Source organism: Rattus norvegicus, chromosome 6 (genome assembly GCF_021556685.1).
Source record: "Rattus norvegicus strain SHRSP/BbbUtx chromosome 6, alternate assembly SHRSP_T2T, whole genome shotgun sequence".
Lineage (NCBI taxonomy): Eukaryota > Metazoa > Chordata > Mammalia > Rodentia > Muridae > Rattus > Rattus norvegicus.
The window spans coordinates 12,098,595-12,126,339 of record NC_141539.1 but is presented as its reverse complement, the minus strand read 5'-3'; the positions used below and the strand labels follow the sequence as shown (position 1 = coordinate 12,126,339).

Genomic DNA, 27,745 nt, shown 5'->3' with positions numbered 1-27,745 from the left:
CCTTCAGTCTGTGACGCTGTGATGAAAGACACTGATGTAGAGGTGACCTTCCTAATCGGGCTGTCCACAGCTGAGCCTGTAGGAGGCCCTCGGCTTTTGCTGTGGACCCTAAGCCCTCAGCTCTCCCTGGCCTGTGGTAGACAAGCTGCTTCAGTGCAAACCCCAAGTGCCTCTCCCTACACCCTGCTCCCCAGGCCACAAACACAGGCTTCCTGCTCAGCCGTTCACCACTGTCCTGCAGAGAGAAAAGTAAGGCTTAGAGGGCTGAGGCAGCCCGGCCACAGTTAGGAACACATGCCTGCGCCTGCTCACCAAGAGGCCTTTGGACGGGCATCACACTGCAGGTGCCTCATATCTGGAGGTAAACGGTCTCTCAGTCACTCCAGGACTTCATCCTGCCTGCCTTCCACACCTCATTCAGAAGCCTGTAAGCTGCTAGCTTCTTAGATCATTTCGAGGCCGGATACAATATTTCCCTTTGGCATACATTTTCTTTTTTAAAAAGTGATGTATGTGTGTATGTACATATGAGAGCAGGGGCCTGTAGGAGCCAGGAGTGTAGGCTCCCCTGCGCTGAGAGCCTTAGGTGGTTATGAGAGAGCTGTTCTGGGAATCGGGCTCTGCCAGAGCAGTGACCACTCTTAACTGCCACCATCTCCAGCCCTTGGCAAGACTTTTTCTTCTCTGACTTCAAAAGAAATTCATTTTTATTTTTTCTGTGTTTTACTTCTTTGCCTACAGGTATGTATGTACCACACCTGTGCCCGGTGCCTGGAGAGGCCAAAAGGGGGCATTGGGTCACTAGAACCAGAATTGCACCCTGTTAGAAGCTGTCATGTGGGTGTTGTGAACTGAGGCCAGGTCCTCTGCAAGAGCAGCAACTGGTCCTAACCACTGAGCCACCTCTCCAGTCCCTGGATTTTTTTTTTAATACATATTCTCTCCTATACAAACCTTGCCAACTAAGAAAGCAAGTTGAGTGCATTTATGCCATTAATTTGGTTGTCATTATTATGAGAATCTTGAAATAATACATGTCTTAGGGTTTTACTGCTGTGAACAGACACCATGACCAAGGCAACTCTTAAAAGGACAACGTTTAATTACGGATGGCTTACAGGTTCAGAGGTTCAGTCCAGTGTCATCAAGGCAGGAACATGGCAGCATCCAGGCAGGCATGATGCAGGAGGAGCTGAGAGTTCTACATCTTCATCTGAAGGCTGCTAGGAGAAGACTGGCTTCCAGGCAGCTAGGGTGAGGGTCTTAAGCCTACACCCACAGTGATACACATACTCCAACAAGGCCACACCTTCTAATAGTGCCACTCCCGGGGCCAGCATATAGAAACCATCACAGCAGATGTGAAAAGAATAGCCTCATGCCCACCGAGCTTTAGAGATACTTTACTAATCTTGTTTTTTTTCCTCTGTGTACGCACTTCTGTTCTCGGGCTCTTCTAAGGCTGGGTTAGTTCATCTGAACGCTTTAGTTCTGCGCGCTTGTGGGTGGTGTAAGCACTGATTCTGGTCCCATCTTCTTCACACAATCACTCAGGTGCTGAGAAGCATGTGCATGTGTGGGGTGTGGTGGGGCCACAGAGTTCTGTCGGCTGCCTGGAGAGCCGGGAAGGGACAGAATCGGGGACAGAATCACCACTGTCTTTTGCTTTCATTCTGTCCTGGGATTGTCTCAGATCAAGAAACCAAGCAGAATACATAGAGGCTAGTTTTCTTCATGTTACTGTTTCATTTTTGACGATTTTTTATTACTTTTAACTATGTGTGTGTCTCCCTGTGTGCATGAATGCAGGAGGCCAGAAGCATCTGGACAAGGAGTCTCAGGTGGTTATGAGCTGAGCTATAAGTGGGTATGGAGACTGAACTCGGCTCAGAGTTCTTAACTGCTGAGCCATCCATCGCTCTAGCTCCCAAGTTGTCTATACTTTAATCCTGCTACGAACTTCAGCTTGAGTGAGGCTATTCTAAAATATGTTACTGAGGAAAAACAAGCAAAAACAGTCCCTCAATCCTCTGCCTACCTCCTGCTCTGTAAGAGAAAACCACTTCCGCTCACCGGTCTGGTCTTTAAATTCCCTAATAGCATGTACTTAACTGTGATTTTCCTGATGGGCCCTGGCCCTGCCCCTGGGAGATGTTTTATGTGCCTCCCTGCCCACCGCTCACACAACACTGTCTCCTTAAATCGTTACTTCAACATCTGATCATGTTGATATTCAATATAAACTTCCTTATGACTGTTCAGATGCACATGATTATCCAAGTCACATAATATATGACTTCTCCATTCCTACATAAATCTGGAGCCAATAAGGACCTTTAAAAACAAGCAAGCGGGGCTGGAGAGATGGCTCAGTGGTTAAGAGCACTGACTGCTCTTCCAGAGGTCCTGAGTTCAATTCCCAGCAACCACATGGTGGCTCACAACCATCTGTAATGAGATCTGGTGCCCTCTTCTGGCCTGCAGTCACATATGCAGGCAGAATGCTGTACATAAAATAAATAAAATTAAAAAAAAAAAAAAAAAGGACTAAAAACAAGCAAGCACACAAACAAGTTTGTTTGCCTGTGGTGCACGAACCTGTTCCTAAGCTTTTCTCCAGGTAGTAATTCTCCTTTCTGTGAAGTCAAATTCGGTTGGGCATCAGCAACTCATCTTCAAGAAATCTCAGGCTGGGCGTGATGGTGTGCCCTGAGTCCCAGCCACTGCGGTGCCAACACAGAGCAGCATTTGTGTCCAGGACTGTGAGGTCAGACTAGGCAACATTTGAGACTCTATAGCATGGAGCTCCCTGACTCACTGGGGTCTGTCTTGGTGGCTCCCCGTCTGGCAGATCTGCTGTTCTCTACTTCACGTTGTGAGTGTCACTGTCTTTACTCCCCCTCAGTTTGAGAAACCCTCTCATGGCCGCCCTCTGCCTACCACTTCAGCCCCCTCTCAAAACTGTTCTCTCCTCCGCTCGAGATGTGGACAGAAGGAGAGAAGATTCTCACCTTTAGCAGATAGTGACTGAAGTGCTCACACGCACACACACACACACACACACACACACACACACAAACGCACACACATAGCATAAATAACAATAACAACAACAACAAAACTGACGTGCTTTGCTTTCTGGAAAACATTAAAATGAAATTTCCCATTTTTTCTTGATTATGTACTATACTCATGTTATTGAAAACTTCGGGAAACCAGGAAGCAGATCAAGAACACACATCTCTTAATAGAGATTTCATTTCTAACATTTTACTTTATTCGCAAGGCTGGGGAGATGGCTCGGTAACTAAGGGTACCTTCTGTTTTTGCAGAAAACTGAAATTCAATTCCTAGCACCCACATCAGGAAGCTCAGCACCTTGTAACGTCAGCCTCAGGGGACCTGACACCATGTTCTGGTCTCTGTGGGCATCGTGCTCATGTATACACACCCACACATAGAGACGGCATATACCCTGAAACAGGAAGATAAATAATTTAGAAATGTACTTATTCCCACTCTTATTTAAATAAACATGTTTTAATAAAAATACGTGGTTAAGGGGTTGGGGATTTAGCTCAGTGGTAGAGCGCTTGCCTAGCAAGCGCAAGGCCCTGAGTTCGGTCCCCAGCTCCGAAAAAAAAAAAAGAAAAAAAATGTGGTTAAGAAATTCCAGTGGGGGAAACAAAGACTGTCCGACCGTAAGGGAGGTCTATCACCTCATTAGCTGGCTCCTGATGCCTGGCAGGCTGTGCGCACTCAAGAGGCTGGCAGTGTGGAGAGCCTTCAGACACAGCTTGAGAGACGGATGAATATGTCTTGCTGTTTGCTGAATTGTCATTCGTCAGTATCACCTGCATTAAGTTGTCAGATGCAGTGCTGCTGGCTCTCAGAGCTGATAAAATCTATAAAATGGGCTTTAACAGGACGATGGTAACTTCGTTGGCAGATAACAGCCGGGCAAGCATGTGAGAGCCACCCCACCAAGGGATAGCTTGTTCTGTATACCGAGAATGTTCAGTTCTCCACACAGAGCCGCTGCTTTTTGTGAGGTGGTTAAGACACTGTTGGGTAAACCGATGTGACTTGTAACATGACTGCTTCTGATTCCTACTCCGTTGTCATGGTTAGTACCTGAAACGCCTCTCACAGGGCCGTGCTTTGGATGCAGGGCCCATCTTGTGGGCCATTTTGAAGACTGTAGGTGGTAGAAGGTCACTGGGTTATAAGCCCACCGTCTAGCCTGCTCTTTCTGCTTCCTGGACCACAGAGAAGTGGACGGCCCTGGCACATGCTCTGCTGCTGTGCTTCCCTTCCGGGACGGACTGACGTCTCTCCAAACCCGTTAGCCAAAATAAACCTTTCCTCCCTTGAGTTTTTCCTGCCAAGTATTTAGTTACTGCAAGACAGAAGTAACTAGCGTTTGCATTAAAAACAAACAAACAAACAACTTACAAACCGAAGCAACTGAGCCATAGCACAGCCTCTGCAAGCCAGTAAAACTGGAAACAACCAGCTTGAAGCCACCCAGTGAGAGCAACCAAAAGCTTTCCTCAGTTGGTCAGAAACCTTCTCTACTGTGAAAATCCTCAGGTGGACTAAGTGTTATCCCCTGTGGTTGGCTCTGGTCTTTAAAAACAGTATCTTTTAGATTTATTTACGTGATTTTACGCACATGAGGGTTAGCCTGAATTTGTGCGTGTGAGCTTGCTTGGTGCCCTGGAGATCAGAAGAGAGCTCACTCCCTGGACCCGGAGCTGTGGATGCTTGTAAGCCACCAGGTCGGTGCTGGGAACTGAACCTCTGTCCTCTAAGGGTAACAAGTGCTCCAACTGCTCAGGCATCTCTCCAGCCCTCCCCGCTCTTAAAGGCCTCAAGCCACTCCGTAACTCCAACCCGAAGAGAAACCATAGATGGAGATGATGCTGAGAAGTTATCCGAGGGTCAGGCCAGAGAGTCGTCCAGTCTGTGTACACAGAGGAAGTTTCTGACCTCGGCCGGGAGTCCTGTCCTCAGAGGTGATCTGAGGGGGGAGGCTGTCAGCAAACAGCGCCCTCTGCCTTACATTTCTGAGCAGTTTGGTAATTAGCTCCAAGTTAGGAGGCTAGCTGGCAATTATAGCTCTGTTCTTCTAAGTCTTTGGAAGAAAAGGCAAGAGAACTTTTGGACAACTTTTCCATGAAAAGGCAGGGAAACTCAGCAGAAGCGTGGGGGAGCCCGTCAATGGAGGGGCCTCGAAAGGCAACTCCCCAATTGGAACCTCGCTGTTTATTTTGCTGGGGGCTTTAATAATCCCTGAACTCCCCAGTCCTCTCTGAAACACCAGGAGTGTAGTGGAATGGCCCAGGAGGGAGATCTCTGAGGCCCAAGAGTAGACACAGCATAATCTAGTCCACAACACGAGGCAGTCACACCCTGCTCAAATACTAAAGAGTAGTCCCCCTTGGCCTGCCTGCCTCTCTCCCTCCCGCTCCCCCACGCTCTCCTCCTCCTTGCTGGGCCCTGATTCATGGGCTTCCTTCCTTGGCGTCTCCTCCTGCGTGCTATAGGCATGCATCATTCTAACCTTTCTTAAGTTCTTTAGTCATCCCTTCAGTTGGGCTACTTGGACTATTTTCCCTTTGTGTTTTAATGTGTGTCATCGGCCCCAACAGCGGCCAGAGCTGGAGGCGGGGACCAGCGCTAGGCTCAGATTGTTGCCGTTGAGCAGTGTGTATCTTGTACACCGAAGGCAGTCAGTAAACGCTCATCAGGTACTTCACAGGCGAGGGCCATGGACCAGCTGTAGCCAGCAGCCAGCTTGGCTCAAGACAGGCAAGGAGTGTCATCCTCATGATAAAAGACTACCAGTCGATGGCTGGCTGGCATTGATGTGGTGAAGATGTGAAGATGTGGGCTTTTCAGCTCAGGAATTCCCCTCTCAAGGGTTGTTGCAGTGTAATTAAATAGGTACATGACCTGGTTCCCGAGAGTTCCCACTCCGCACGAATCTGCATGCTCTAGCTGTTTCTCTGCCAGCTGCTTTCGCACGCTGTCGCCTTGGCGAGTTGTTACCACGCCTGTTACCATCGAGTTCCGAGGATCCTGCTAGCGTAGCCCCACGCCATGCTAGCCCCAAGCATTCTATAGCCTGGTATGACTTCCTGTCACAGACTCTGCTCACACTCCCAACAACCCAGTTAAGTTGTCACTCAACAAACGGGGACCCAACAACCAGATTTGTATGTTAAATGCTCAACGTACAATACATCCACTCGATTAACTTACAACCAATTGATAAGGATATAAACCACCCACCTAGATAAGATATAATTTGTTCGTCTAGACACACAAAATCCTGTACACATCCATCCCTTAAGAATAGTCATAACAACCTGTAAATGTGCAGAGAGGAATCTTAACATCTGCCTCCTTGCTCTCTCAGCTGCTCCCTCTCCTCTCACTGGTCTCCTCCTCTCTAAAACTTTACTCCCTCCCATCCTTCTTGTCCAATGACAAGCCTCTTCTATCCTGTACCTGCCTTCACCTGCATAATGACATCAATCTACAGAGTGTACTTGAATTCCCTCAGAAAAGGACTTAGAAAAGCTACTTAGCTCGTGTCAGAATGTATCATGCATGTGAAATGTCTGTGCTCGGGTTTGTTTGTTTTTTTTTTTAAATAGTTTCCCCCAAAGCCATCCCATTGTCTTGAATGGTTCTTGTCATTTAGAGACTATTGCTGTAAAGTTTGAGAGAGAAATAATGGCCTCATTAAACATTTGAGGCCAAACCTTGCCCTCCTCATGAAGGTATGTTGATCCTAGTAGCTTTAGCTGACTAATTTTGTTGTGTCTACCAACAGAAACTTTGGAGATCTCCTCGTAATACTGAATCCTGAATGCTTTGACTCCTGGTGATTGGACAGGCCACTTCTATATCTTTTCCATCTAATAGGTTTTCCAAGGTCACAAAGACAATAGCAGAGAAGGTGTTTAAAACAGAACCCCACTGCTGTGTGAGTTCAGGGACCTCCATGAAAGTTCTCAGTGGTTTCCACGAAAAGGGAAGCTCTGAGTAAAAAGGAGGAAGGCGTCCTCCGAGGGTCCATGTAGTGCACAGCAGGCGAATGCAGCTGGAATGAAATGGGGTCCCAGCTGGTGCATGGCTGCAGTGGCTTACGTGAGGATAGGCTAAGCAGTTTACCACTGGATTTTAATATAAAAAGACTTTGCCAGACAGAATCCTATAGAGATGAGCGTTGTACATTCAAACAGGCCAGAAAGAAGAAAAGATCTGAAAGGTGGCAATCTCCAGAGTGACGTAGGGTCACAGGAGGGTAGGAACATAAGGTAAAAGAAGAAGCAGTTTTCAGTTAACTGGAGAAGTCTTCTGAGAGTTTCATGTCTGTTTGCTCCCCAGAAAGTGTCAAAATTTCCCTGAGATTTCTTTCACCAGCTTAGCTACCCTAAGCTACTAATTAAGGCCATACTGCTTGTTTCAAAGATGACATGATTTATAATCTGCTCTCAGAAAGCTGTTGTAAGTGGTAGTGACTTTTCCAAGTGCTATTCTTTTCTGCGTGCCTCTCCAGTTAGCTATGGCCTTCCTGAGAGGGACTGTCCCCTCCAAACCTCCAGAAGCTGATGGTAGACACAAGGGACACAGGAACAGTGAATCTCAGTCTCCATTGTTTTTTGGTTTGCTTGTTTGTTTGTTTTTATTTAAATCTGGTGCTCTGGGCTAGAGAGGTGGCTCTGTGGTTACAGCACTGTGTTGCTCTGACAGGACTAGAGTTTGGTTCCTAGCACCCATGTTGAGGAACTCACAGGTGCTTGTAACTCTGTCTCCAGGGGATCTGATGCCATTTTCTGGCCTCTTTGAACACACCTACACCCACAAACCCTCCCATGGACACACATGTACCCAAAACAGGGTGCTGGTGACCAAACACCAGGCTTTGTGTGGTAGGCAAGACCCAGCCGTCCCTACCCAGACCTGCCTTTCAAGGCAAGGGGCCCTCCTTCTTCTGTTTGTTTAGCTCTCTTAGTGTTATGCTCTGAGTATAAACACAATTAGAAATCTTACCAGAAAATAACGTTATCCCAAGTGTGCCCAACTGTGTGATGCCAGGCACACCTGTCTCCTCTCTGGAGCCCCATTTTCTCCCTGAGTCTTGGTGGTTGGACAGACTTCTGGAATATCTTTTCCATTTCACTAGGTTTTCTGAGACCACAAAAACTACACTGGGGAAAATGTTGTGTGAGTTCAGGGAGATGCTCCACCAGACTTCCAGCATCCTCTCACCTGCCAGCCCAGCCTCTGCTTGAGCTGTTCTCCCTCCCACACATGTTCTCTTCCTAGGCAGTTTATCTTGCAGAGCACTAAACAAGAATTTCTTCTGGCCATTCTCAGTCCACGGGGATTCACGGTGCGCCCTGCTGGGGAATACAAAAGTGAGTGGGAATCCACTGGAATCAAGGCTCTTTGCTTAAAACCTTCTTTGTGTGTCTTTGTGTGTGTGTGTGTGTGTGTGTGTGTGTGTGTGTGTGTGTGGTGTGGGTTGTGGGGAGAATACACTGGAAACCATCTGGGGAAGAGGCCTCCTCTTCTACATCCCTCTCGTACTCTCCAAGATGCACGCCAGAGCATTGTGGTATTCCTGTCTTCGCACACAGCCTGGCCCTTCACTCTTTCACCTGGTCATCTGTGCGCCAGATGGGTGTGGATTTCATCAAGGAAGGAGGGTTTTTAGCATGACCAACCATCCATCACTGTGGGCCCGGCTGGTTCCACTTTGAAAGGAAAAAAGGAGGCTTCCAGAATAATTTGGTGACTGCTTTCCAGCTCCCTTTCTAGGGACTACAGACTCGCCCAGGACAGAGGGAAAGCGAATGTCCAATCTCACACCAGAAAAAAAAAACAACTTTGGGGGATCTAGGTTGGAGAAACCAGCAAGGGAGGATCTCGCAGGGGAAGAGGGGCGGGGACTGAGCGTCCCCCCCCACCCCGCCCCCAGCCGCCCGGGCCCTCCTCCCCCTTCTCCCTCCCTCCCCTCTTCCCTCCCTTTCCTCCCCTCTCTTCTTCCCTGTGTGGATGGCGGTGCCCAGAGTCGGAGCCCCAGCAGCACTGCGTGAGTGATCAGCCCCAGGGACAGGCCCAAGGCGGCTTGGGGGAGACCCTCTCCAGGGTGGGATCGCTCTGATTCTCTGGAATTTGAGGGCGGGGGCAGAAGACATCTCCCTAACTCGCGACAGGCGCCCACAGCCGGCGAGGGGATGGGCCCCGCCAGCTTCTCTCTGCCCTGGGCCTGACTGCAAAGAAAGAAAAGTACTACAGCACGGGACAGTCAAGTTCGTGGGCAGGACGGGGCGGGACTGTAGGAGCCGACGCGTGGCCACCGCCACCCAGACTTGTCGGATCAGGGCAGAGCTCCCTCAGAACTCCGGATCCCCACACCTATGACTCCCACCCCTCTCCTGCAGTCTTCCTGGCTCCTGTCCTCGGTGGTCCTGTGAACCTCTGGGTTCACTTCCATCCCCTCTTGCCCTCAGAGATGACCAGCCAGGCTGCAGTCAGGCCAAGGGGTCACGCAGGAGTGTCAGCACTAAAGTTTGCTGCAGGAATGACATGTGTGAGGATTTGGCATGGGGACTTTGAGGATGCTGAAGGGGTTGAGACTACATTCCTTTACAGGACTTGACTCTATCTAGATATCTAGTTGTCTATGGTCTGTCTATTTTCTTTCCAACTGTATGGTCCCATCAATGACAGTTAATCTAATTAGATGGCAAAGCTCATGAAGGAAAATAGAATTCTAGTCAAAAATGTTTGTTTTTTCTTTTGGGTCGGTGAGATGGCTTAGTGGGTAAAGGTGATTGCTGCCAAGCCTTGAGGACTCGAGTTCAATTGCTGGGGATCTAAATGGTGCAGGGAGAAAACCCACTCACATTCCACCCGTGGCACTCTATCCCTGCCCCACTGCTGACACTTAAACCGAACAAACACAAAACGGAACAAAAGCAACTAACAAAATAAAACTGCGTGCAGAAGCTGGGCTTGGGAAATTAGAGATTTCAGTCTCCACTCAACTGTGTTAGTTTGTTTTGTTTTGTTTTGTTTTTTGACTCCTCTAACGGGGCTATCAGCCCCCTCCAGGCTGGAGGCTTTAATTTCCCGCACTTGCTTGGGCAGGAAGACTGGTGTCACTCCAGCCTGCCATTCTGCAGCGCTCTCTGTTCCCTTTCACACTTTCTCTGCCCTAAGCAGGAGGTGCAGACGAGAGAGAGAGAGAGAGAGAGAGAGAGAGAGAGAGAGAGAGAGAGAGAGAGAGAGAGAGAGAGAGGGGAGGGAGAGAGAGCGCGCAGAAACTGGAGTGAGGGCCATAGACAAAATGGGCAGCGGGTAGCGCACTTATTTTAGCCCTGCGGCTGCGGCTTCCACTGAGTTCTGATTGGGCGGAAGGACTGCTTAGTTCATTTGTGTGCTTTTTATGTCGGGTCTTATTATGGCTGAATCAATGTTTCCATGACAGGCTTGGTTCTCTGGGCTCTTTCAGACAGCCTGCTGATTTTCCCATAAAGCTACGCAGATGGGTCAGGAGTAGTTTGTGTCTACACAGATGGGTCAGGAGTAGTTTTTGTCATTCCGCCTGTGTTTTAGGGATTGAGTGAGGCTGGCTGTCTGTTCATCACTCACTAGGAGTCAGAGCTGCTTCAGGCAGCCGGGCCTCAGCAGAGCTGCTCTGTGTGAGGGGAACTACAGGGGCCACAACACCTCACTGTGTGTGAGGAATACATGCTTGCCTTAAGTTCACTTCTTGAGGGTGTTTGTGCATGTGGGGTGTGTGTGTGTGTGTGTGTGTGTGTGTGTGTGTGTGTGTGTGTGTGGTGTGTACACAACTATGGGTGGTAGAGGAGGATGGTGCATGCCCTGCTCAATCCCCTCTGCTCTATTCCCTTGAGACAGGGTCTCTCTCTAACCTGAAGCCCACTGCTTGCCCAACAGACTGGCAAACCCCAGCAAGCATCCCGCCTCTGCCCGGGCATGCCTGGTTCTTGCCAAGTGTATGTTTTACGTGGGTGCAGAGATTCATATCCAGGTCTAGCCCCTGAGGAAGACATGATCTGAGGAACATGAGCTGTTCTCTGTATAAACAACACTGGGGTCATAGCACATGACGCAGAGAACAGTATATGGCAGGCGAGGGTATTCATATAGAGTTAAAAGAACCTGCAGAGACTTACAACTGCTTTTAGCACACTGAAGATAAGGGACTGCCCATGAGACGTCTGCATCATTCCCTGCAAGGCTCTGGGACTCGGCAGAAGACAGGGTGGATAGAAATGAAGAACTGACGGATGCTAAAACACTTACATGAGCTCAGCTGCAGTAAGGCTACTGCACAAAACTGGGCCCACCAACGTCCATCGAGGATCAGGGAGGGACTCCTAAGGCGCTCCCTGTTGAGCTTCAGATAATCAGTGATCTCCAGGAGATAGTCCTCAGTGGTGCAGTTACTGGTAAGTTGAGTAAGGGCACCCCCTACCCATGCTAAAATAAGCGATTGTGATAAAGTGCAATGGAACACACACACACACATTCACACACATTCATACACACATACATACACCCACACTCACTTACACCATACACACATACACACATACACAGTCACACATACACATATACATACACACACCCGCACTCACATACACATACACACCACACACATACACACACACAGACAGACACACACACATACACCCACACTCACAGCACACACACATACACACATACACACTCACACATACACACATACACACATACACACAGACAGACACACACACATACACCCACACTCACTCACAGCACATACACATACACACTCACACACACACACACTCACACACACACACTCACACACACACATACACGAGGGGGCACTTAGGATGAAGAGCAGAGAGGAGAAGGGGTAAGAGGACAAGGAGGGGATGATTAAATCACGTTTTATGTATGTAGGCATTGTGAAAAACTTAATACAACAAAGGATTTTAAAAACTGAATTCCTGAAAATAGGGGGAGGGGTGACTTGTTTTAAACAGGATGTGTCACTTCTGCCCAGTGTGACAGTCTCATGTTTATATCAGTCAGTAAGGCTTTGTCAGTGGTCTTGTAACATCATAGGGTGTTGGGATATCCTTCATTTAAATGCAAGTCCTCAAGTGTTGAACTTGTATGCTCTTGTTCCCTAGACAAACAATGTACCCTGATATGAATCTTCAGTCTTTTCCTGTTCCTGAGAATTTCTAATGGTGAGGTTAATGCCCTGGAAACCACTTTATACTGTCTGGGAAAACAACGGCCTATCTGCCCATGCTCCATTTGTACCCATCACGGGATGAATCTAATTACACAGAGTAGTCTGCCGCAAACCCAGCAGCAAAGGCTGGCTAGGCATGGGCTACACAGGAGAGACCACAGAAGGGGCCCTGACCTCAGCGTGAATAGTGAGGGGGAGTTGCATCTCCGCACAGCCAGGGGAAAGCCAGCCACCACCTGTCTGTCTGTGTCCAGTGGGTTAGAAATACAGAAGGTGTGAGACTTCTGTCCAAAGGCATGAGGGTAGGGGTTGTCAGAAGTAAACTCACCCGGAGGAATGTTTTAAATGCTATGCTGTACAGAATACTGAATTACATAGCAGATGCTAAGAGAGCAGGGGTGAATTCAAATAGCTAGTTATGGATTAGAAAGCACTATCCTTTCACTCCGAAAATATACCTGTGACGTCTGAAACGCTGTGCTTGAGAAACGCTGTGCTTTGAAGCGGACTCAGGATTACAGTTGCTCCTGCTTTTCCTCATGTTGGCCAAGGTTCCTCAGCTTTTGACAGTCATGATAGCTAACGTTTCCCGAGTGTTAAACACTCATGGGAAGTATTTAGTCTTAAAATTCTCTGAGGTAAGAACTATTATTATTTTCATTGTGGAGATTCAGAAACCAGGATTAGAGGGGAACTTGCCCAAGGCTGCACAGGTGCTAAGTGTGGGAAGCGAATCTCAAACTTAGGTCAGTGGCGAAATCCTACACACCTCAGTCTCTACTGTCCCTGCACGCAGATTGTCCGTAGTGTTATAGACAAGTAGAAAAGGGAAGGAATACATTTCTTGCTTTAATAGAGTTAAATACTGCTTATAAAATGCTCCCACTGACCCCTTTCCTTGGAAGTTGTCGAGGACTGTTCCTGACTTACAACGTAATTGCGAAACTAGTCTTCCCCATAGATGTAACCAGAAGTCTCTGGAAGCTTCCCAGCCAGACTGGAGTTCCAGGGACCCATGGGACTGGGAGCAGCTGGAGTGTGAGGCTGGGCGTTTTGAAGTAGACCAGACAGATTCTGTCTACACAGCTATCAGCTTGGGCATCTGCTGCCCTTCACGGCAGTGTCGATGGGGTGTGTGGAGAAGCTCCTTGTGTCTCGATGCTCAGTTCATTTAGAAGTGAACTCGTATTTGGAAGCCTGGCTCTGTGGGCGATCTCAGGCATTGGCAAGGTTGGCTAATTTAATGGGGGTGGGGAGTTTGGCAGGAATCTAAAGCTTAGCTCTGCCCACTCCCACAGGGAACCAGACTCAGCCTGCCCACTCCCACAGGGAACCAGGCTAAGCTCCGCCCACTCTAACAGGGAGCCAGGCCCTGGAGGTCACTCTCTCCTTCCCCTGTCCTCAGAAATATACACTGTGTTGTCACTGCCCCTACCCACCGACAAGCCTTGTTAAGTCTCAGAAAAAGTCTTTTCCCCATTCTTCTGGGAGCGATTGCTGGAAGCGTAATGATTCTAGTAACGGTGACCTCACTGAACATACATTTTGGTCAAGTGTTGTGGCACACACCTTGAATCCCAGCACTCAGGAGGCAGAGGCAGGCACATCTCTGTGAGTTCCAGGACAGCCTGGTCTACAAAGTGAGTTCTAGGACAGCCTGGACTATGTAGGGAGACCCTGACTAAGACTGCATACTGTGCTTGCAGAGGACCTGAGTTTTGGCTCACAAACCACTTGTAACTCAGGTCCAAGGGATCTGACACCCTCCTCAGGCCTCCGTGGGCACCTGTGCTCACATGCCCGTATCCACACACATACAATATAAAACAATAGACACATCAAAAGAAAAATCAATATGAGTGTCAAGGACCCCCTCCTGATTCACTCCAATTACACTGTTATTTGAGTTCTTCATTATAGTTAACAAATAAGAGGTTTCTTTCTGGTCTCAGTGGTGGGAGTATGTCCCTCTGAGCAGTTTGCCTGTGCTCTCTAATGGGGGTTGTGCCCCACAATTATTGGTGATTATCTTTTATCATTCTGCTGGAGGAAGCTCGAAGCCAACGGCAGTTGTAGGGCTTTCTGGGTCTTTCTATTTGACAACTAATGACACTCCATTCCCTGTCTGCTTCTCCTTATGCTTCCTGTTTCACACTTACATCACAGTATTTTACTGTATCCATTCAGTGGATTTATGAGGCTGCTAATATATGTGTGTGTGTGCGCGCGTGTATGTGTTTATGTGCGTGCGTGCGTGCGAGAGTGTGTGTGTGTGTGCATGTGTGTGTGTGTGTGTAAATTATGTGTATGTGTGTGGCTGAGGTATGGGTGGTAGGAGCTGAACTCAGGCTTCCTGACAAGAGCAGTCCTCAGCATCCTTTTCTCTACACCTTTCTTTTGAGTTTGTTTGGTTGGTTTTTTTTTTTTTTTTTGAGACAAGAGTTTCTCTGTGTACCCCTGGCTGTCCAGGAACTCACTCCGTAGACTAGGCTGGCCTTGAACTCACAGCCTGCCTCTGCTTCTCCAGTGTTGGGACTAAAGATGGGCACTGCCATCTCCCAGCTGAGTCTATTTTTCCCCATTTGTGTAAATTTACAATCTCTGTGTTTGTCTTTTTTTGTACTCCTTGCTTCCCTCCCTCCAGGGTCTTCCCACGTACCCCAAGCTGGCCTTAAACTCATTCCCTGCTTTCATTCTTTGTTCTGGGAACTTGAAGTTCTCTTAAACAGGCTCCTTGGTAAATTTTAAAATACTTATGTTCCTGAAAGTATCTTCAGTTTGCTATCATTTACAAACGAAGAACTCCATGCAAAAATTACCTTAGCATGGGGGAGGGGTGATGTTGTCTTCTCCGCAAACCTCTCACTGCTGCTTAGGAATCAATGGCACATGACAGACTGACCAACCGACCCACTGACGGACTGACTGACGGACCGACCATCATTTCCAGTGGCCTGTCTTCTCTCTCACAGCTCCCGGGTTTTTCCTCACTTATGCATACGTATGTCTAGGTGTGGCTTCATAAGGTTTTCCAGCTAACCTACTAATATGTCTGTTTTCATAGGTGAGTAACCTTGGTTTTTTTAAATCTGCCTCCCATCCTTAAAATATAAATAACAGCTCCACCCAAAGTGTTATTGAGGAGACAAAACACACAGTGAAAAGAGAAGAGCCCTGACGCACCAAAGTACAAAATAACTGCTACCACTACTACTCCGTGGTTTTAAAGGATTTACTGTCTACTTTGGGTTCTGTTAGCTTATATAAATCAATTTTTGTCTGCTTGCATGCACATAGACATAGAAATTTCTACTGAGATTTCTAGTAAAATTACATTTAATTTATATGATGACTTTCCTGCGTCTCTGGGAGCTGGACTCAGGTGTCACGCAGGCTACAGCCGAGTTACGTCACAGCCCTTTCTGTTAATTAGAGACCAGGTCTCACTAAATTTCCCAGCTTAGCCTTGAACTTACTCTGTATGTGTCGCACGCAGGCCTGGTATTTGTAATCTCCCTGCCTTAAAATCTCCATGGTGGCTGTTCATTAGTGAAATTGTTTTAAAATTTCCTTTGGCTGGGCATGGACACCTTTAGTGCCAGCACACTGGAGGCAGAAGCAGAAGGATCTCTAAGTTTGAAGTCAGTATGGTTTATATAGTAAGTTACAGAACAGCCAAGGCCACGTAGACAGCCAAGGCCGTGTAGTGAGACCTTGTCTCAAAAAACTAAAAGGAAAAAATTTCCTTTGCTCTCTTATTTTTTCCTTATTTTTATTTTTTGCATCCAGTTTAAATTGGTCTTATTAAATAAGTTGGATAGCTTTTCTCATTTATGTATAATAAACATACCTACATATATGTATATTTTTTGAACAATTTATAACATGTTGTATGCTGTTTAAAAAGTTTGGTAAAACTTGCCAGGCGGTGGTGGTGGACATCTTTAATTCCAACACTTGGGAAGCAAAGGCAGGTGGATCTCTATGAGTTGATGCCAATCTGGTCTATAAGAGCAAGTTCCAGGATAGCCAGGCTTACACAGAGAAACCCTGTGGTTCAAAACCAAAACCAAGGGGCTGGAGAGATGGCTCAGTGGTTAAGAGCACCGACTGCTCTTCCAGAGGTCCTGAGTTCAATTCCCAGCAACCACATGGTGGCTCACAACCATCTGTAATGGGATCTGATGCCCTCTTCTGGTGTGTCTGAAGACAGCTACAGTGTACTCATATAAATAAAATAAATCTTAAAAAAAAAAAAACCAAAAACCAAAACCAAAAGGTAAAATCACCTAGATCACCTATACAGAGCACATGTATCAAGTTGAAGGAGTTAAAATTTAAGTACCTGTAATTAAAAAGCACAAACTCTATAGTCAAGCAGAAAATGGAAAGAAACAGAAAGAGGTAGGCCTGAACATGCCCGGACAAGCCTGAAATAAGGCTACCAAGTCATCAGAGAAGATAGCTGACCATAAAGGCTAAACAATCTCCACAAGGCCGTGGACCATCTGGAATCGCCCACTCCCCTTCCTCCCAACCCCTCTAAGGTTAACTTGACCGCCTGCTAACCAAAATAAACTGCCCTACCACGTCGCTGAATGTTAAATTACACGTACTACTTGCTGATGTAATCGCGCGCCAAAATTAGCCCGCCACTGCTTGAATCAGCCAATTATGTGTAACCGCGCCAAACTCCCTAACTTTTCCTATATAAACCCCTGATTTCTGAGCTTCGGGGTCGACTCGACACGTGTTGGCCCAGAGCTCCGTCATTACACTGCCTCTTGCCTTTGCATCAAGCCGGACTCTGGTGTTTCCTGGGGCGCACTATCCCGAGACTCGAGTGAGGGTCTTTCAAAGTGTTTGACACCTTCATGTTCTCTCTCTCTCTCTCTCTCTCTCTCTCTCTCTCTCTCTCTCTCTCTCTCTCTCTCTCTCTCCCCCTCTCTCTCTCTGATACAAGGTCTCATGTGCTCTATAGTGGACTTGAACCCACTATGTAACTAAGTTTGTCCTTGAGCTCCTGATCCTCCTTTCTGTGCCTCCCAGGGAATTATGGGTGTTACCAGGTCCTGATCTGACGAGTATTAGGAATGAACATTGATTAATTTGATTTTCCATTTTCTCTTGATTCAGTTTTGATTATTGTTAAAATCTGCTTAGGTGTTTTCAGATTTACTCTATGTTTTAATCAATTAATCTTTATTTTGTGAGTACGCACGTTTCGCCTGTATGCAAAGCAAGAGACGTCGGAGACCTGAAGAGGACGTTGGGTCCACTGATACTGGCATAGTAGACTGTAGTGAGTAAATCTGGGAACTCTGCGTTCTGTGTTCTTAGATTTATTACCATAAAGTTAATCACAGTTTTCTTTTATGGCCTTATAGATATTAACTGTAGCTTGATGTGCTTCTTTACGTGCTTAATATTGTTAATTTGTGCCAACTCTTTCATTTCAATTAACATAGAGTTTATTTAACCCTTTCAAATCTATATTATCTATGTCCATATTCTTATGTGTATATATATGTATATATGTACACACACACATACACACACACACACACACACACACACATCTTGACTGATATGATATTTGCTATAGCCCTCAATGGGTTCAAACTTATGGCATTCCTCCTGCCTCAGACTCTTGAATGCTGGGATTATGGTTTGGTGACATCATGCTCCACTTAATTTTTTAAACCCTAGTTCACAGAATAAGATGTTTCTTTATGACATTTCATATATCATGTTGGTTGCTTTCCCCATTGCCTCCTCCCTTACCTCTCCGGCTCACCTTCTCTGCTGTATCTTTTGCTTCTATGTCTTCCCATCCACTGTCATATTGTAACCTTCTATTCTTTCATTGTCCTACCATACCCTTCTATTCTATCACTGCCGTATCATATCCATCTATTCTATCACTGTCACACCATACCCTTCTATTCTATCACTGTCACATCATACCCTTCTACTCCATCACTGTCACATCATACCCTTCTATTCTATCACTGTTGTATCATACCCTTCTATTCTATCACTGTCATACCATACCCTTCTATTATGTCATTGTTGCATCATACCCTTCTATTCTCTCTGTCTCACCATAAAGATTCCTTCCCATCTCACATCTACACACATTTCTTCACCTATCGCATGCATGTAACAATGTGTGTATCAACAGACGAGAGGGACTGACACCATTCATCTTTTTGCGCCTGAATTACCTCACTTTACATTTTCTAGTTCTACCCATTTTCCTACAAATTTCATTTCTTTCGTTCTTTATTTTTCCTTTTTTAAAAACGACTGAATAAAATTCTGTTGCATATATGTCCTACATATTCATTACTCATTCGTCTGTCGATGGCCATGTGGACTGATTCCAGCTCCTACCTGTTAGGAACAGAGCTACAGTGAACAAATGTGAAAGTACAATGTATCTGTAGTAGGATATAAAGCACCTTTGGAAATATACCCGGGAGTTGGTAGAGCTGGCTTATATGATAGTTATATTTTTAGTTTTTGAGCCATCTCTGCCCTGACTTCCATAGTAGCTTACTGTGGAGAACTATAGCATATGTTCTCCCCAAGTAGGTAAGGGTTCCCCTCCCTTGTCTCACCAGCATTTGTTACTGGTTTCTTGATCATAGCTTATATGACTGTGAAAGAGATGGAAACTCAGAGTAGTTTTAATTTGTATTTCTCCGAAAGTTCTGGGAATTGAATACTTTCTTAGTGGAATTAAAAAGATATGTTTATTTATTTGTTGATTAATTGATTGATTGATTGATGTGTATGTGTGTGTGTACACACACACACTTGATGTAGTTGGTTCTTTGCTTCAAGAATGTGGGTTCTGGGGACTGGACTCAGGTTTTCAGGTTTTGTTGGTTAGTTGGCTTTGTTTTTTGTTGTGCTTTTCCAACAAATCCAGGTTTGGCACTCCCACCCACTCCACCCCAGCGATAATTTATAAATAACGTAGAGGCAGAGTTGGAGGGGACAGAACAGGGGCGAGAAGGAGGGAGAAGAGCCCACTACAGTGCCCCAGTACCTGCCTCTTGTCCAGCTTTTTCTTGGCTGCCAGCTTCTTATCTCAGTACCCTGCATGTTTTTTGGCTGTGAGATCCTCAGTTCCTTCTAGGACCCCTACAGTCTTAGCATCTATGGAGGAGGCTGCAGCCTCATGGCCAGGTAGTCTTAGCTCTCCACTTCTGGTTCCACCTGTACGTACCCATGGATCTCTGTGAGCAGGCTGGGCTAGCAGCGTACTCTTTCGTAGTTCTCCAAAAGCAGGCGGCATGCTTCCTGGTTGAGTGCCGACTCTGGGTTAGGGGAGATCAGCGGGCCCTTGTGCTGCATGCCCAGCTCAGCTGTTTGGTCCCTCGAGAGCACACTGGCACCCACACTTCGTAGATCTTAGTCAGGAGGTAGCTCTTGGTTACCTTCCCCAGTAGGAGCTTTGTATGGAACGGACCCCAGGCATAGGGCATCCCCATGGGGACTCCATGGTGACCTGCATATTGTCGAGCTCCTCCTCAATGGGGAGACTCATTGCCATCAGGTGAGTCCTCTGTCAGTGCTGTCCCCTCATTGTACACTAGGTAGATGATGTGAGAAGACAGATTCCTTATGTTGCAGTTCATCACTTTGGTGGGCTGGAGACATAGAAGGGAAAGGTGTCTTTTTCTGATTAGCCTATGAACACTTTAAAAGTATTTACCGGCCTTTTGTATCTCTTCTTTTGCGATGAGAACTGTTTAGCTCATTGACCCACTTATTGATTGGTAGTTTTTCTTTTTTTGTTTTTTTAAAAAATTTTGGTGTTCCGTTTTTGTAGTTCTTTGTGTATTCTGTGTATTAGTCTTCATGCATTCTGTGTAGTAAGCTTTTGCCTGAACCACAGGTAGCAAAGCTTTTCTCTCATTCTGCAGGGTGTCAACTCACTCTGCTGATAAAAGTGTATTTTGTTGACAGAACCATTTTATTTTCATATAATCTCATTTGTTAGTGCTTAGGGCTGTTCCTGTGCTATTAGGGTTCCTGTGTGATAATGGGTCTCTGTTGAGAAATTTCCTGCCTATACTGTGTTCTGGGTGTTTTTCCATAATAGTATTTACTTCTAGATTTCCGTGTTTATTATTTACGTATGTCTGTGCATATTTTTGTGAATGTATGACACACATATTCGGGCACCCTTAGGGGTAAGGAAAAGGCTTCAGATCTCACGGAGTTAGAGTTACGGATAGTCGTGAGCCATAGTTGGGAGCTAGGCAACAAATGTGAGTCCTTTGGGAGAACAGTACATGCTCTTAACTGCCAAACCAGCCCCTCTCCTTTCTAGTCTTAAGGAAATCAGATTTGCAGCAGTCCCCTGCCTTTTCTACTTCAGCCCTAAGTCACAAGGGAAGACAAATAGACTTTGGAGTTAACAGAACTTGATCACAAAGCAAGCTCTGCCACCAAGTAGATGTGCACCTTTGGGCCAGCCATTTAGCAGTCTTTATAGCTACATTGCTTCCTCTATAAAAAACAGTAATAAGAAAGTCTACCTCAATAAGTGTATCTGAATCCAAATGGCATGACAGGAAATAATAAATACTGGGCTTATGTTAAAATCCAGGAACAGCAGTCACCTTCCATTACCTACCCCCTGCTGAGATTCTCACAAACAAGGACAGTGTTTCCTGAGGTCTAATCAGAGAGGCAGTGGCTATTCCTCCAAATGGCTCCTGATTTCTCAGTAATCAACTTAGCATGCTCTTAGATGAGTTTCCTTTGGATTTTTTTTAATCCATCTTTATTAAATTGGGTATTTCTTATTAACATTTCAAATGTTATTCCCTTTCCCGGTTTCCAGGCCAACATCCCCCTAACCCCACCCCTACCCTTCTATTTGGGTGTTCCCTTCCCCATCCTCCCCCATTACCGCCCTCCCCACAAGAATCACATTCACTGGGGGTTCAGCCTTGGCAGGACCAAGGGCTTCCCCTTCCACTGGTGCTCTTACTAGGCTATTCACCTATGAGGCTATTCACCTTATAGGCTACCTATGAGGTTGGAGCCCAGGGTCAGTCCATGTATAGTCTTTGGGTAGTGGCTTAGTCCCTGGAAGCTCTGGTTGGTTGGCATTGTTGTTCATATGGGGTCTCAAGCCCCTTCAAGCTCTTTCAGTCCTTTCCTAGATACCTTCAATGAGGGTCCCATTCTCAGTTCAGTTGTGTCAATGATTTCTATGGAATCTGATGCTCCTGAGATTCTCTCTTCTATCTCTTGTATTCTGTTGGTGATGCTTGTATCTACAGCTCCTTGTCTCTTCCTTTGGTTTTCTATATCCAGGGTTGTCTCCGTTTGTGCTTTTTTTATTGTTTCTATTTCCATTTTTAATTCCTTCACCTGTTTGATTGTGTTTTCCTGAAATCCTTTCAGGAATTTTTGTGTTTCCTCTTTAAGGGCTTCTACTTGTTTAATTGTGTTTTCCTGCATTTCTCTAAGGGAATTCTTTATGTCTTTTCCTTTAGATTTTGATTTGGCTGTTTGTCACCCTCAACTGTTGTGGTTTGGCCTGGAGTTATCTGTATTTTGATGCTAATTCCACCACCCCAAGGACTCAGGTGACTTCACCAGAACCTTCTCCCCATTTAATTTTTAAAGTGCAGGTGAGGGCAGGTACAGGATAGAAGGAGGCCTGTCATTGGATGAGAAGGAAGGATGGGCAGGAGAAAAGTTTGAAGGAGGAGGAGGAGACTGGAACGGAAAGGGGAGAGACAGGAGGGACAGAGGGAGAAGCTGTGGGGGCAATATGGCAGGTGACAATGATTCCACGCTGTACCTTTACAGGTTGTTATGAACGTTCTTAAGGGATGGATGTGTACAGGGCTTTGTATGTTTAGGTGGGCAATTATATTATCAATTGGGTCAAAGGTCATTGTGCTGTGTGTTCTTTCATGTGCAGATTTAAGAGTATGTGCAGCGGCTAGTCTGGGCGGCCATGGAGTTGGGATGTGTTTCTGGCATGGAAACCTGCCTTGGGAACTAGATAGGTAGAGAGATTGCTGCCAGGCTCAGAGAGAGGCCTTTGGCAGTGTGATATGGGATGGGACACTGCGGTGCTGGAAACCTAGCGAGGTAAAAGACAGCATTTTATTTTTTATAATTTTACAACAACGTTCAACTACTAGGCTTTTCTGCAGGGTGATTTTGGCCACCAAAGAATCCTGTCCCTCTATAATCAGAATCACTTCTTTGCTTTATTTCCAGTGTGTTTGTCTTTTAAGGAAACAAACCCTTAACTTTATTTGTTATACATATTAATGTTTTAAATTTACGAGTCCCCTAGCTGCTATTTTCATGGTGGGGCCATGAAGGGGCTGAGCATGGGAGAGGAGGAGGGTTAGAACATGCATCAAGGAAGACATGGCCGGAGGAGGAGGAGGAACTCAGCTGACTAATCCTTGAGAAATTCTCAAAACCGAAAATATGCCTATATTAAAATCATCACCTATTGGGTTCTCTAGCATCTGTATTTGGCTTAGAGAATGTTGAGTTTTGCAAGAGTCTTACTAACCATCGTGCTGACATTGGACTGAATTCAATCCTTGGGACCCATGTGGTGGAAACGGAGAACTGAGTTTTATAAGTTGTCTTCTGACCACTGATGTACTGCCCCATCCTTAGCACACAAACGCATACATAATATTTTAAAAGAAGATATAGAGAAGATAATAGCTATGTGTGTTCTTAAGAGGAAGAAAAAAACATTATGAAAAGAAAGTGTGATTGGAATTACAGATACATTTCCATTTCAATATCTGTGGCTCATGCATAAAAATAGCCTTTCACTGTGGAACTAAGCCAAGCGCCTTGTGCAAACAGCAGTGAGAATCTAATTTAACACAACCACAACCCAGGAACACAGGGCTGCACACTGGCCACAGCTCTTCCCTTTGAATGCTTTTTTCCCCCTAGTTCACCACAACCCATATTCAAAGTCAATTTGGAAGGTTAGAAAAATGAAAAACGAAGTTACAGATCTTGTTTTCTTTTTCTCTTTCTTTTTCTCTCCTTTTCCTCCCTTTTCTGAGACGGGGTCTTGCTACCCATCAAGGTTGATCCTTCCCTCTGCCTTCTCAGAGCTGGGATTACAGAAATGTACTACCTGTGCCCAGCTCAAACCTTGTTTATGTTGACCTCATTTTAGCATTTACACAGTGCTTGAATCTGCAAATCTTCACACCCAGACCCAGTCCATGCCCCTGCAATGTGCAGCTAGCTTCAGGTCTGTTGTTCATTTGGCTTGAAGCAGTCTTTTGCTAGTCATGATGTTATCCAGGCATGGGCAGGCGTCCATTTGGTCAGATGCTCCTAGTTGTTTTTTTTTCTTTTAATTATTATTTATTCCTCTCTCATACAATACATCCTGACCACAACCTCCCCTCCCTTCCTTCCTCCCAGTCCTCACCACCTCCCCCCACCCCCAGATCCACTGATCCTCTGTTTCCCTTCAGAAAAGAGGTGCTCCTAACAGTAAGTAACTTGGAAAAATCAGATGACAGAGTCTGGTCCTCCAAGAAGGCACAGACTTGGAGATTATCATCTCCTTCCAGTGAGAAGGGATTGTTTGCACACTGACATCATCCATCTTTGAGTGTGAGCTGTATGTAGTGCTAGCTGGGGACGGGCCAACTTCCACTGCCCCTGCTTGTCGGAATCGGCCTCCTCCTGTGGTACAGTTCCCCTTCTGCCAGATGTTTTTACTTAACTGTTCACGTGTGCTCGCCCTGTCACCAGCCTCCCTGCCAGCTTGTCTGTCTGACTAGAGGGGAGTCTTTCCCCAACTCCCACAGGGGAACTGGAGAGGCTCTGTGCATACATAGCCTCTCCTTACAGAAGACAGTTTCCTAAACTGCAGGGAGTTTAGCTCCCTGAAGCAGCCGACTCGGGGTAGAGTATTGGCAGGGGCAAGACGTGGTCTTGTGAGAGGTTAAGGTTGCTTTCTAAGGTTTACCTGTCTTAACTCTAAGTTACTCTAAGACAGAACAACAGACCTCTGGGTGAATTAACACCTGTTGCTTAACAGCGTGGAGATTAAGTAAGGATTAATTGCCCAGAAGCCCCCCATCTCCCTTGCCAGGCAAGAGGGAGGTTTGGAGCAATAAACTTATTAAACCAAGAGAAAAGAGTCATGTTTGTGAAAGGAAAATGTTTACGCATGCAAATGTGCATAAACTCATGTACGTTCACACACATCCACGCACTTTCATTATCATGCACTTATTTCTTGGACCCAGCAATGTGCTGCATCAACTCACTTAAACACACACATCCATACATAAGGACCAGTGTACAAAGAACGCATTCGTTCTGGATGAAAAGTAAGGTTTGACCTTTATTGCGTAGAGAAAGGAAAAGCTTCTACTTTTTCTGTCCCATTGTCAGAAGAGCAGCCTGCTGCCTTCTCCAACCCCTGCAGCTTCATCGCTGTCTCTTCTCTCCTCAGCTCAGCTCCTCATCTCTGTGAAGATCCTGTTTCGCTCCTGCCCTTTCTCTCCGTTCTCCTGCCTGCTACCTTCTGCCTCAATTTCAATTCTTTGCTGCATTCTGTGTTCTGCATACTTAAAGTCATCGTTCCTAGTTTTGTATTTTCCAAGGACACATGATCACATGGTACTCCAATTCTCAAAAGTTTACCACAAGTTTAAAAATAAATTCAAATCATAAATAGGTTTACAACGGATGTATTTGCACGTGTTTCTATTAAGATGAGTTATCTAGCTAGACATTCATTATCTGTCACTAACGCCACAGGTTCACTGAGAGTCTAACACTATAATTCTTGTGCACTAAGGGTCTACTATTATAATTCTCATGTCTAAATTAACCATGAAGTTTTATATAGGTAAACCCAGTCAATATTTTATCTTCTTTCTTTGCACCTACGGTAAATCGTTCATTCCTTTTACAGCCTTTGTTGATTGCTTTATGGCCTAGAAGAATGCATTCCTGCATAGTAAATCTGCTTGCCCGCTTTCCATCCGGCACAGTTATCCAGGGACATGAGAAGAATTGCAGAGTCCCAGTTGCAGCTTGCTGTCATGTTACAGAGAGCTCTAATTGCGGTCCTTATTATAAAAGGCTTAACGGTTACTAGTGCAATCTTAGGAATTCTTCTAGAATCATCATCAGGAATTAAGAAATCAGTTATTTGTCTGTATAGCATCACTACAAGACAGTTACATCTTTGTGGATCTGCAGAAAATCTGCCCAGTAGAGTGGGCTAAGACCCAGGGAGTGTTAGGTTAATGATGACAGGAAAGGCATATCAAGAGCAGGAATCAATCCTGAGGCTTGTCCTTCAGGCCTTGCCTCTAAGGGCACACTCATCACAGTTCCACAGTGAAGCATCTCCTGAGAATCACCTGCAAGCCTTAGCGTTTCCTGACACTAGATGTCCTGCGCGCTTCATTCTCCCTCCTGCGGCTCCCCACATTCTGTAAACCCCTCTCTTGTGGACCTTTCCCATTTGTCTCTTCTTATGCCGTGTTGCTGGAACTTCTCAATGCTTCCTGGACCCTGACCTTGCTTGGCTTAGGACTGCTTCAGCACCGTTAGACGTCTATGGCTTAATCATTCTGCAACTCCTTACTAAACCCCTGCTCTGTGCTTCTGTTAGCAGCACTCTCTAGGACTGAGGTCTTGCGGAAGCAATAAGGAGTTTGGCAAAATTTTGGAGAAATCGTTCCCAAGCCATGCGAGATGCACGAGATAAATAATTTCTTCTTCCTTCCTTTATTTCAGATGTTAAATAGAAGCTTCTAAGACAAGAACCATCAGGTCTAATCCTGGCTTCTCTCTTGAAGCCTCCACCTACGTCTCCTGCATTTGACCTGACCTGGTTACTCTCCCTTCTGCCCTCAGTTCTGTTGTAGTATGCTTTTCAAAATCTCACTCTGATCACCGCCCCTTCTCTCTCTTCCCTACTTCCCCGTACCCTGCTCTCTCCAGGCTCTCCCTATGTAGCCTCTCCTGACTATGCTGGCCTTGAACTCACAGAGATTCACTTGCCTCTGCCTCCCGAGTGCTGAGAGTAAAGGCTGCCCCACCATGCCTGTCTCTTGTTTACTTATTCTTTCTTTAAATGTTTTCTCCCACTCCTCATTGTATTTAGGATAAAATCGAAGTTGTTGCTGTAGCGTCCTCACTGACTTGTGGGCCTTTTCCCATTCTCCTGACTACAGCTGTGCCTATCCAGCTGCAGGTTTGGGCTCTCTCATGGCGGTACCTTGCAGACCTGCTCTGTTCTGTCTTATCAGTTATGCCAACCTCCATGGTGCAACCCAGACACCGTCTTAGTCACTGTTCTATAAACAGTGTACAGAGACATCATGACCAAGGCAACTCGTAAGAGAAAGCATTCAAATGTTGGCTTGCTTACAGCTTTAGAGGGTTAGCCTACTGTCATCAAGGAGGAAAACAGGCATGGCATTAGACCAGTAGCTGAGAGCTGTACATCCTGATCTGCGGGCAACACGTGTGGGGTCAGGGTAGGGGAAGGAAGAGGGAGAGAGACTGGGCCTGGCCTATTTCCAGTGGCACATCTCCTCCAACAAGGACACACACTCTAATCCTTCCCAAACAATTCCACTCCCTGGTAATTAATCATACAATAATCATGAGCCTACGCTGTCTTGAAATAAATAGCTTATGTTTATTTTTATTCAAACCACCACAGATGCCCTACTCCTCCTGAAACTCTTTTCAACTCCCAAGGGCCAGAAACTTCAGCCCCTCCCCTCAGTTATAGACATTAAAAATAATACATCTAGGAGTTGGGGATTTAGCTCAGTGGTAGAGCACTTGCCTAGCAAGCGCAAGGCCCTGGGTTTGGTCCCCAGCTCCGAGAAAAAAAAAAGAAAAAAAAAAGAAAAAAAAAAGAAAAAAAAAAGAAAAGAAAAAAAATACATCTATTTTGTGTGTGTACACTATGTGCTCAGGCACAAATGAAAGGTCAGAGGTCAACAGGTTCCTGGGATTGAATTTAAGTTTTCAGGTTGGGGGCAGGCACCTTTCCCACTGAGCCCCCTGCCCACTCGAATTATGGGTATTTATTACTCTCATTTCTGCCATTATTGATTAGGGTTTGAGTTTCCAAGGAGCCCTGCATTTGACTTTACCACGTTAGACAGCGTTCGAAGGTTGCCCTTACCAGACAGAGGACTCACATAGCTAGTAGACGATGACTGCTTTTTCTTAAGTGTTGTTTTATAAGTGCTGCATAACCATTGTGGAATGTGTTCATGCACAAGGTAATTAGCATGCATGTGTGTGTATGCTCACACATGCTCTCATGCACATGCATGTGCGTACACACACGTATACACACACACACACACTGCATGTTCACAATCGCATTCCCCAAGACATAGATCCTTAGAGGAAGAT

At 45.9% G+C, this 27,745-nt stretch overlaps 1 protein-coding gene and 1 pseudogene across 1 annotated transcript in view; one reads left to right on the top strand and one right to left on the bottom strand.

Annotated features, from left to right (window-relative positions):
* The first annotated feature begins 9,044 nt into the window (after nucleotides 1–9,044).
* Ston1 (stonin 1) overlaps nucleotides 9,045–27,745 on the top strand; it is a 50,775-nt gene continuing 32,074 nt past the window's right edge. The window contains exon 1 of the mRNA XM_087553620.1: nucleotides 9,045–9,112. The gene's annotated coding sequence lies outside the window, so the exon portion shown is untranslated. The remainder of the gene's footprint in view (nucleotides 9,113–27,745) is intronic.
* On the bottom strand, nucleotides 16,591–19,950 carry Ube2s-ps2 (ubiquitin-conjugating enzyme E2S, pseudogene 2; annotated as a pseudogene).